The following is a 12,115-nucleotide window of genomic DNA, read 5'->3' as shown; positions in this document are numbered from 1 at the left end:
AGATCCTGTCTGAAACAAGTGGGGCAGGAGAGGGATGGAGAAGAAAGAAGAGAGGATGAGGAAAAGATAGAAGGAGAGAAGGGGAGGAAGGTGAAGGTGGGAGAGGAAAGGTAGGGAAAGAGAGGGAGAGAGGGGGAGAGAGAAAGAGAGAGAGAGAGGGGGGAGAGGGAGAGGGAGAGGGAGAGGGAGAGAGAGTTGAAAAACTTGTACAAAAGAAAATTTTAATGTCATGTTGTCATGTGTATCTGGGAAGATTTCTCTTTCAGATTTCTCCCGTGGCTTGTATGGAACCACTCATTCTGTGATCACATAGGAAGAGCTTTTGTCTTGACTTATGTCAGTAGATCCAGGAACATCATCATTTTTTATCCTGATAAGCCCTTAGAAACAATGATCATGAAAGTGTTCACGGAATTTCTATTGCCTTGCTTGTTCCTTGACTATTTGCATCTATTGTACTGCTAGTTCCTCATCCTAGAACTGACCTGATTACTTGCATGTAATTCAAATGGTATAAAAGCAAAAAGGAGGAGGGGGGATGGGATGGGGGGGTTCTGGGGAGGGGGAATGGGGTATTGGGATGAAATCTGAAATGTAAATAAATAAAATATCCAATAAAAAAGAAACGAAAAAAATTTAATTAAGGAAAAAAAACTTAAAAATAAAAAAGAGAGAACTTTAGATCTCCAAGGAAAGGTGAAGAACTCATCTCACTCATTTCTTTAGCTGACATAGTCCTGTATTACTTTCTTTGGAGAATAGTCACATGAAAAATATATACAAGAATGATTAAGTTAATTAAAACAGACCATACCCCAGTGTGAATAACATTTCTAGTGGAACTAAAGTAAACAAAAGCCATGACAAATGTCAAGTGATAAAATTATCTTCATTCTTTTTGTGCATGTTTTTTCAATCTGAATAGCATCTGTAGAATAAGTACAGGATAAAAGTAGACTTATGATTATGTTCATAAAATTACATTTTATACATTTTCATCAGTTTTTTTTACCTTCTCATATTTCTCTAGAGTGATCTCTTAATACTCAGTGTAGCCTCTAGGAATGGGCCATACTAAAGGTCAACATCACTTTGTAATGATAGAGAAAAGGCAAGTATCTGATAAATGTCAGTCTTTTTTCCACCTAATGAAAATGAATATTTGGAAGATTTTATTTTAATTACGAGCATTTTCTTAGGAGTTACTGCAACTGTATCCAACCTTCTTAAAAATATACTAAACCAGAAATGAAACTGATCTGTATAACTTACACATTATTATATTGATAAGTTTGAAATACTTGTAAGCTAAATTTTAAGGCTAAAATTCTATTAAATTCCAGTAATAAATATCAGTCAACTTATCTAATTTAACCATAGAAGATGAATTTGTAAAAAAAAATTGGAGGCTTAAATGACTAGTGTCATCACTAGAGAATTTCATTGAATCTATATATATATGAGGTATTTTCTGTTTGGAAGAATGTTGATGGGGGAGGGAGTTAGGCAGGAAAGCCAGAGGATAACTTGTGGAACTTAGATCTCTCTTTCTACCATGTGAATCCTTGGAATTGAACCAAATAGTTTAAGTACGCCCTATCCATCTCATAGCATTGAATTGTTCTTGTTTTCCTTTGCTTTCTCTTTGCTAACACATCACAATTGTTATTAAGGAGAAAATGATAGTGAATGCCATCTGAGTAAATGCTCAATATTCTGCCTGTGTTTATTTATATATTTATTTGTTTGTTTGTTTGTTTATTCATTCATTCAATGTGAGGGCCCTTTTAGTTGTACATATAAACAATTGTCTTAAGTTAAATAGAATTAAGCACAAATGTCTGTAATTCTTCCTGTACTTCAAGCATTGTGAAATCAATAGTTCCAGTAGTAAAAATAAACTGAAATTACTAGAACTAGCAATGCATTCATGCTTTCATTTTGTTAGAGAATCATAGCATAAGAAGTATGTGATCTCAAAAGCAATTTAATTGTTAAAGATTTTTCTTGAAGCAATGTAAATAGGCAACTGGCTGATACATTTAAATATTTCTAATTTTTTAAAAAAATATTAAATTTGTATATGTGACATAAGTGTGGAGGCCAGAGGACATCATCATGTCATGGTTCTCTCTTTCCACATATACATGCTTTCCAGAGTCAAATTTAGGTTGCTAGGTTTGCCTAAAATTTCTTTACTTTCTCAGCCATGGTTAAGTTCCCAAACCTGTATTTTAAAATATGAATACACATGCCAGTATATGGTATCCCACTTATGATGCCTGGAACTAGGCTATGAGATACTGTTTCCAAGATAAAATACTACCCACTGAGAACACAAAACCTCAGGTTACAATTATAGGAGCCAATGCAAAATAAAAGAAAATAAACAAAAATATCCCATAAATTAAGGTCAAATCACTTTTCAAACTCAAGCCTTTATAATTTTTTGGTTTGATATTCCATCTCAATCTCTGTGTCTGTGTATGGTCACAGTTAATTACATCCATGAAGCATCAGTGCGTAAAGTTATAACATTATTTTCCTTTGAATACATACTGTTTCCTACAAATAATACCTATAGGAGTACAAGTAAATCATATACAGCCATTTGGAAATTTTCATGTTCATGAAGAAAGGAAGAAAATTAACTTTTATAGAACACATAGCAGTTTTTCTACATGGCTTGCTGGCAGGCTGCTCAGGCAGAATTTCTACCAGTCCTGATTTAATTTGTCCCCAAATACCTGCACTTTTTCAGTTTATGTCGGCTGACAATTGTACTTATTAGAATGATTATTACTGAATGAAGAATTTTATTACACTGTTTGAAAAATGAGTGAGTAAGCCGAAGTGAAGCTAGACATATAGGCATAGTGAGACTTCATTTTCTATTCCCCATGAATTCATGCTTCACTTTGTGATTACCTAATAAATAAAATAATGTTTACCTAGTAGATGAGCAGAGAGCCCTGAGATCAAACATAAAGTAATTGGTGATATGCTTAGATTCCTTCATCAGTGCTATCTCAGGTGGAGAAAGATTTGAGCATGGCTTGACAATGAAGCATTCTGAATGGAGAAGATCCCTATGTCCCTAAAAAGAGGTATTCAGTTTAGCATTTTGTATTATTATTACTTTCATGGGCCTAGGTAGTGTGCATTTTTGGGTCAAGAGGAAGATACATAATACGGGTTCTGTGAGCTTTGTGTTCATAAAGAAACAGAAAATTAGAGTGTAGGAGACATATCTTTTACTGCTCCATACTTCTTCCTGTACTTGCCACTTATTATTATGTATATTATTATGTATATCCATATTATACATAATATGATATTTGTTACAACCATCAAGGACACTGTTTAATATACTACATATACATATACACATAAAGTTGAAAATTCTGGTTTCTTTGGAAACTTACTTACCTCTTGTAATATTTTACTGTCTTGTGAAAGAACATTTTGCTAAAGTAAGCTGGTAAGAGGAAATGTGGATTTTTGTTGGAGTGGATGTTTACTTCTGTGATTGGGAGATACCTTATGTTTTTTGTTGGACCAAGCCACTATTACTGATGCATGTTTAATATTTGCTATTGGATTGGACTGCTTGTATCCTGGCAACAAAAAGTGAAATCACCCCAAATAACTACTTCTAAATAGGTTAACACTCCTATTTTCCTATTAACCTTCAATCTCACCAACCCCTAGTCTGTGGGTAAGAAGGGAAGTTGAAGCATTTAAGAACCTTGTGTGGTCTCAGTAAGAGAAGATGTGACTAATCTGCCAGAAATTTGATTTGTTAGGGTGGAAGGGTATCTCAGCCTTTCACAGGAAAAGGGGATGGAGGATGGGGGATGGGGGATGGGAGATGGGGAAAAAGACTCAGTAAGGGAGAGTTTGGAAGAGAGATCAACATTTGAGATATAAATAGATTAATTAATTAATTAACTAATTCTATAAAGAACCCCAATTAAATTAGGCTTCTAAGAAAATCTAAGCCTACATACACATGTTTGTATCTACCATTGTCAAACACTGACTGAAAATTTCATCTCCATTTTCTCATTTTCCTGGTCCTTGCTGACATGTATGCATGGGCTTCAACAAACTGAATAGTATATGGTTTTATGAAGTGAACTCTTCTTTAGGCCTCTTCGCTTTGGTACACCCTGTATATTAATAGAAGAAACTCGAGCAATGTTTTTAATTCAATATCACAGACTCTTCCTCTACCTATTGGATAGCAGCTTCCCAAAGCTAAGAATAAGCTATGAATTAAGCTTAGAATCTCTTTCTTAAGGGAGTGTGTTTTGCTTGTGCGTGTATGTGTGTATCCACATCTATGTAAGCACACTTGTAGCTCTGAAGGTTAGAGGTTGATGTCAATTGCCTTCTTCAATTGTCTCTTCACTTTTTGGGGGGTGGGGGTGGGGGCAGGCATCGATGTCTTTCATTGAACCTGGAACTCACCAGTTGTCTATACAGATTAGGTAGTCTGGCTAGCAATTCTCCTATCTTTATCTCCAAATTCCTTGAATTACATACCTATCACAACACTTTGCTTCCCATGTTGGCCTTTTAGTAGTACATGGGCAGCATAAACTCATGCTTGTGCAGCAAGACGTTTACCCACTAAAAAATCTCCCCAGGTCTCTTAAGGAGTGTTCTGTTTAGATGTAATTGTTAATTTGACAGAGTTTACTGCTATCTGACATGAGAAAACTTTAGAAATTCCATTCCATGTACAGTCACCAAAGGTAGAGGCTGATGTGGCTGCCAGGAAGTACATGCTGACAGGAGCCTGATATAATTGTGTTCTTAGAGGTCTGCTAGATATGCTCACAGCTAACCATTGAACTAATCAAGAGGTTCACAATGGAGGAGTTAGAGTGAAGTCTGAAGGAGTTGAAAGGATTTGCTGCCCCATGAGGAGAGAAACAATACAACCAACCAGAGCGCCCAGGGTCTAAACCACCAGCCTTGGAGCACTTAGGGAGGGACTTTCCAGCTGTATATGTAAGGGAGGATGGCCTTGTTGGGCATAGGTGGGAGAGGAGATCCTTGGTCCCATGAAGGCTGGATGTTGTGTGTGGGGAAATTCGAGGGTGGGGAGGTCGAAGGGGAGATAGATAGGGGCACATCCTCATAGAAGCAGGAGGAGGGGGGATGGAATAGGCGGTTCCTGGGTGGGGGCGGAGGAAATGGGGTAAGGGGATAACATCTGAAATGTAAATAAAATTGCCAATAAAAATTTAAAAAGAAAGAAATTTCGTAATGCAGACATCAGTGAGTATAGCAGAATAACATCAAGAGTTATTTTATTGCTACATTTTTTGGATTATGTTTTGTCCAGTAGTATATGGTTTTGTCCTAGGTCTCTAAAATAATTGTTCGCTGATTCTTGGCCACCTAAGCACTATGTAGTATGGGTTCAATATCATGAGCCTTTCATCTAGTCAGACATTGGCTGGTTATTCCTTTAAGGTTTGTGCCAACATTGTCCTAGCATATATTTCAGACAGGACAGATTATAGAACAAAGGTTTTGTGTTCAGTTTGCTTTGGGCATTTGAATTAGAATGGTACACATAGACTCATGTGTTTAAATACTTGGCTGATACAGAGTGACACTTTTAGCAGGTGTGACTTTGACAGAGTCAGTATGACTTTGTTGGAAGAGTGTATCACTGTGGGAGCAGGCTTTTAGCATGCTCAAACTTTGCCTACTGTGACACACAGTCTGCTTCTGCTGCCTATGGATTATGTAGATTCTTCAGATCCTTCTCTATGACCATGTCTGCCTGCATACTACCATGTTTCCTGCCATGATGATTATTGACTAAACTTCTGAAATAGTAATCCAGCCCCAATTAAATGTTTTCTTTTATAAAAATTGCCACAGATATCGAGTCTATTCACATGAATAGAAACCCTAAGATAGTTGTATCTTCTCCCATTTGGGCATCAGAGAGGCTTCGTCCTACAGCAGATTGGAATAAATGGGAACAAATACAAAGATCCATAGCCATATGTTATATGGGGCAGTGTAGGGGGAGGGAGAGACTTTGTAACACAAAGCTCTAAACAAGATGACAAGGTCCCTAGAAACAACTGAGCAAAGCTCACATGTACTCTCAGATTTTTAAGTATCAATCACAGACCTTACACAGGTATGCCCATGGTCCTGCATATATACCATAGCTATCAGTTTAGTACATTTATGGTACTCCCAAATGTGTGAACATATGTGAATGAGGGGTCGGTCTCTGCTTCTTGTGCTTCCTTTTGGCAGTTCTTGTATGTATTTACTGTTTTCTCTTCAATAAATAAATAAAAGAACAAATAAATAAAAGCAGCTTGTGTCAACTTCTTACATCTATGAAATTCCCTCTTCAGACAAGAGAGACCAGTGTAGACATTACTAGCTAGTTAGGTAACTTAAGTTTTTTCTTCTGCGTTTGAAAACTGAATATGAGTTATTTCCTCATGGCTATGTGGTAGAGACAGGTTTCATATGTTAGATTGTGTGCCTATTCAGCAAATACAGAGCAGTCCATCTTCCTTGAGAATGGTCCTTGAGATTGACTTGGCATTCAGTCCTAGTCAATCAGACAATAGTGGAAACCTCCTGAGAACATTTTTGTTGTTCTTAGGGCAAGATGAGAGACTTTGCTTCCTTGTTTTGTTCCTTGTATGTTATAAAGCTGTGAAACCTGGAAGTGCAGAAGCCATCTTATCAACATGATAACAAAACTTTAAAAAATGGTGCAAGTAAGTTAAATGTTAAGTTTGAAAACCATATCACATGCTCATACTTTAACCACATTGGGGATCCCTGGGATTACCAGCTGAGAAAACTGTTGCTAAAGGTTGATCTCTGATATGTAAATGTAAGAAAAAGAAATGATGGGAAATACAGCTATTTTTCTGTTTTCTTCTTCTCTACAATGCTTTAAAGAACTTTCCCTAAAGCCATGTCTAGGAAACTTTGATATCTAGATATTTTGTTGCTATTTTGTGTTAATTAATTAATTAATTAATTATTGACTTTACATTCCAATATCAACCCCCCCTCAGTAGCCTATCACACAGATTCTCCTCTCATTTTTCCTTCCTTTCTTCTTTGTGGAAGTGGTTATCTTCTTGGGTATCATGTCCCCCTGAAACAACATGTCACTGAAGGATTAGGCACATTCTTTCCCACTGAGGCCAAAATAGACAGCCCAGTTAAGGGAACAGGATCCACAGGTGGACAACACATTCAGGAGGAGACTCTGTCCCATTGTTGGGGGAACTGCATTAATACAATGCCTCAGTTTCTGCTACATATATGTATGGAGCCTAGGTACAGCCAATTCTTGCTTTTTGGTTGCTGGTTCAGTCTCTGGGATAACTCAAGACTCCATGTTAGTTGACACTGTTGGTCTTCCTGTGGAGTTCCTGTCCTCTTCAGACCCATCAATCCTTCTCTCATTTATTCCACAGGACTCCCCAAGCTCCATCTAATGTTTAGCTGTGTATCTCTGCATCTATTTCCATTGGCTGTTAGGTGGAGCCTTTCAGAGGACAGTTATATTAGGCCCATGTCTGTAAACATAACAGACTATCATTGTTAATATCAGGAACTGGTTCTTGTTCATGTATGCGTCGAAATTTGTGCCAGTCATTGATTGACCATTCCCTCTGTCTTTACTGTAAGGTTCAGAGTTTACATGTAGTGGAGTCTGGTGGAAATTAAATAATGTCTTGTTGGAATGTAATTGAAGATTATAGTGGAACTTGCGTTTGTCTTTTCTACTCTTCAATCCTAAGCTAAGCAGTGTTGTTCCACATAAGCTCTACTGTGAAGCTATGCCTTTTAAAAAGCATAGTGTTGTGGATAAGTGAGCATGGGCTGAAAACTAAATTCCTCATCCTTCCTCCATTTATAGCTCATCCTCTGCCATCCATCCTTCCTCTCTCCCTCCTTTCTTCCTTCCTTCCTTCCTTCCTTTCTTTCTTTCTTTCTTTCTATTTCTTTATTTCTTTCATTTCTTTATTTCTTTCATTCCCTATTTCTTTCTTCCTTCTTTCCTTCCTTTATTCTTTTTCCTTTTCAAATTAATTACTGATGAAATTTAAAAACAAATAATGTATATATTCCATACCCAATTTTCCAACCTAAATATTATCTCACATCTGTGAAAATGAGATGATGTTAATAACTGCAGGAGCAGCAGCAACAACTACAAAAATAAACAATTGCTTAGCTGAAAAGTATAAAGAAAGAGGTAAAATTAACTTTTGAATGAGACCTATCTACTGATAGAAGAGGCATGATTAATATGATAATAATATCTGTGTAAACAGGAAATGTCACTTCATTATAAGAAAGCCTAGTTATTAAAAATACCCCATACCAGCAGCTTATACTGCTGTGTTGCCCTGAGAAGCATGATACATTTAGAGCCAAGATTCATTTACAAAAGAGATAGTAAACATGCGTTATTCCTCACATAGTCTTTTGATGTGCAAACAAAATAATGAATTTTTAAAACAAAAATTATCATCATCACCATCATTAGATGAAGGCAAGAATATATTTCATCAGGGATAGAGAGATACTTTACTGTTCTCAGAAGACCCAAGTTCAGTTTTCAGTACCCACATCTATAGATACAGGGAATATAATGCTATCTTCTGTCCTCCACAGGTATCCAAAATTACATGCACGAATGTGCGTGTGGTTGCACAAATGCATACATACACACACATACACAAACATCTCATGTCTTTAATATATAATATAAAATATGTATGTATATTTTTATTATATGTGTGTGTGTGTGTTGTCGTTGTTATTGTTTTGTACAATAGTTGTATTATCACATTAAAAACCTGCATTTCCACAAAATATATTTCAAAAAAACATTTCTTTTTTTTTGTGAAAAAGAGCTGTTATTACAACTTCAACATGTCTGAGGAAGTGTCACAATCTTTGTTCTATACTTGTCAAATTTATACCATCTTGCCAACCAGCTACCAAAGTGCATTCAAACTTGTCTCTGTATAGAAAATACTGTAGTTGAATGTACCATGTCAATTCTTTTTTTTTTAAATTTATTTATTTATTTTTTTTAATTTCTTTTTTTTTTAACATGAAATGCTTTTTTTAGCATGTTTTACAAGGGGAGGGGGTAAGAGGGGCCAGGTGGTGGAAAAGTACAAAATCTTCTTGGCCTGTGCCTTGAAACATGTCACGGTCTATACGGTACACTGCCTTGAATTATGATCTACCTGCTGTTCTTCAGAAGATATGGTACATTTCATTGATGAAAAATTTAAGGCTGACAGGCAGATAACATAGTCACTGTCTTTAATCTTTAGTTCTCTTGCTTTTGAAGGGAGATATAAGATGTAAGCCAGAGGCAGAAAAATTTCTAGAAGTTCATGGACAAGTTAGCCTGTCAAATGCAACAGAAAGTAAATGAAGAGACATTAAGACAAGTATAAGATGAAGACTGATATTAGAAGTTGTCCTCTGACTTCAACATATCACTACACACATATAGCTATATTCACACAAACAGATGAACAAACATACTTGTATACAGGCATATACATATTATATACAGATTTCTAAATACACAAAACTAAGGATTAGAAACATGTTTCTTTTCTAAATATAAATAATGAACGGGAGAGTTGCAGCTGATTCATAATGCTATATGTGATGCAAATTTATCAAAGATATACTTTTCTTTTGTTCTACATTTTCATTTATAATCAACTTGTTCTACCCAATCATCTCCTTTTCTCCATTATTATAGTGATTTATACTGAATGTATTTCAACAAGTATCTCTTGAAATTTAAGAGGGGTTGGACTGATGAAACTTATCAAATAGTGTTTACTTCAACCATTAGAGTCACAGACCCTTACAAAGATTTTTGTTATGAATTCCTCCTTTGACTTGTGGAAATGCAATTCTGTTCATTATTAATATTATCATGTGGAAAATAGTTCATTTATATGAAAATATGTGTGTTTGTATACTATGCTCTTTACTCAGCGAAACACAGATCTCTGATTAAAATCCAATTATTTCTTTGGAAAGGTTGAACCTGATGCTTTAGATTGAAATCATTTCAGTTTTATTTTATGCAGGTCACTGATGAAGTGACCTATTTAAATATGTTCTGGTTCTCTACTGTTTCTATGTAATTTCCAATTGCTAAAAAATTAAACTAGATATATGTTGAAAACATTATTTTTTTCTAAAATTTAATATAATTTTGTATCTATATATGTGTTTGTGTGTGTACAGTGCATTGTGATTATGAGCACACATGTTGCAACATGTATGCTGAGGCAGGGAGACAACTTTTCAGAGTACAGTTTTTACTTTCACTGTTGGTACTAGACATCAAACTTAGGTCACCACTATCATGTGACAACTATTTTAAAGTGGTGAGATATTTGCTGGCTCTGTCTTAATATTTATTAAGATGTATATATTATGCTCTATATCTATGAAATTAAAATATATTAAACAAGAAAACAAGTATACTAAACTGTGATTTCAAACTCTTCAGGTGATTATATAATTCTTCCTTCTTGTGAGTGTTCTTGTATACTCCATACTAAAGCTTAGCACACTGTTAAGACATGGTATCAACCTCAGGCTTATCTTAATCTCCTTAAATAAACAAGGGTGATCTTACACTTCTCATTCATTAGCCTCTACATCCTGAGGGCTAACATTATAGCTAAGTCACTGGGTTAATGGAATGCTGAAAGATGAATGTAGACCTTTCAGAATACTAGACAAGTATTGTTGCAACTGAGATATCCTTAGCTCAAACATGAGATATATTATAGTAGTACTTAAAAAATTATTCCATTTTTGTGTCCCAGCATAGTGACACATACTTTGTTTTGGTACATACACCATGGATCCCATTTTGTGGTCAGCGAACAACTTTCGGGTCTGCTTCTAATATGTGAATCTTGGGGGTTGAATTTATGTCATCAGGCTTGGTAGCAAGTACTCTTATCCACTGAGCCATCATGCCAGCGCACATGAGCTATACTATATCCTGTATTTATTCTTAAAACATGGATCATCTGTAGACTCAAGTATATATATGTTAAAAATGCATGTGTGAACTCTGTGCATAATAATTGAAAGTTGTGAAAAGCCCAAATAGCAACAATTGAGTGGAAACGATGTATTTTGGTATGTATACATTGATGTATTAAGCTATAAAATAATACATTGTCAGCTGCACAAACAGTGCAGTGATTAAGAGTGTTTGCTGATATTGCAGAACATTCAAGTTTGGTTCCCTAGATGCATACTGAACATCTCAAATCAACTTGTTACTCAGCTTCAGAGAATTTTACACCTTGTTCTGGCTTAGGAGAACATCTAGACACAGGTGGCATCCATTCATACACACATGTACAATAATAAGTATTTAAAAATCAGCATACTAGATGGTCATTTCGGACATTGTATATAGAATATATTACTGCTAATATAGTTGCTGTTTCAGATAAAGCATTATGTAGTTATCACTGGTGTTGAACTCATATATCTAAGTATGTCCAGAATACCTCTGAATTCCACTTTTACTGAATTCTATAAAAGAATTCAACATCAAGAATGGCCCCTATATATTTTTGTTAATCTCAATATTAAGAGCATATCAGAGTTAGGATAAGTGTTATGAACTAAATATATATGTATGGAGAACTGGAGACATGAACAAGAAATTATGATAAGGAAAAGTTAGGCTGCTATTAACATTTATTTATTGAACTTCATGCTTCACATACATGTAAAAATACATATTTTCATAAAAATTTGCATGCTACTCTTTCAACTGGATGCTGTACTTATCATGTAGCCATAAGAGAACAGAATAAACAGAATGAATATATAGAAATGATTTATTAGATTGACATACATGACATAAACAGGGTTAGCAATCAATGACTGTGCACAAGCTGGAGAAGCTAACAGTACAGTAGCCATGTAATCTAGTTTGATACTGAGACCTGAACAATTTCTTGAAAGTGGTTGATCTTCATTCTATATTGGAAGGCTGAAAGATCTGGGTTCTGCTATC

The sequence above is a fragment of the Grammomys surdaster genome, unplaced genomic scaffold (genome assembly GCF_004785775.1).
Source record: "Grammomys surdaster isolate TR1022 unplaced genomic scaffold, NIH_TR_1.0 125973, whole genome shotgun sequence".
NCBI lineage: Eukaryota > Metazoa > Chordata > Mammalia > Rodentia > Muridae > Grammomys > Grammomys surdaster.
The sequence above is the reverse complement of the archived record's forward strand: the minus strand, read 5'-3'. Positions refer to the sequence as shown.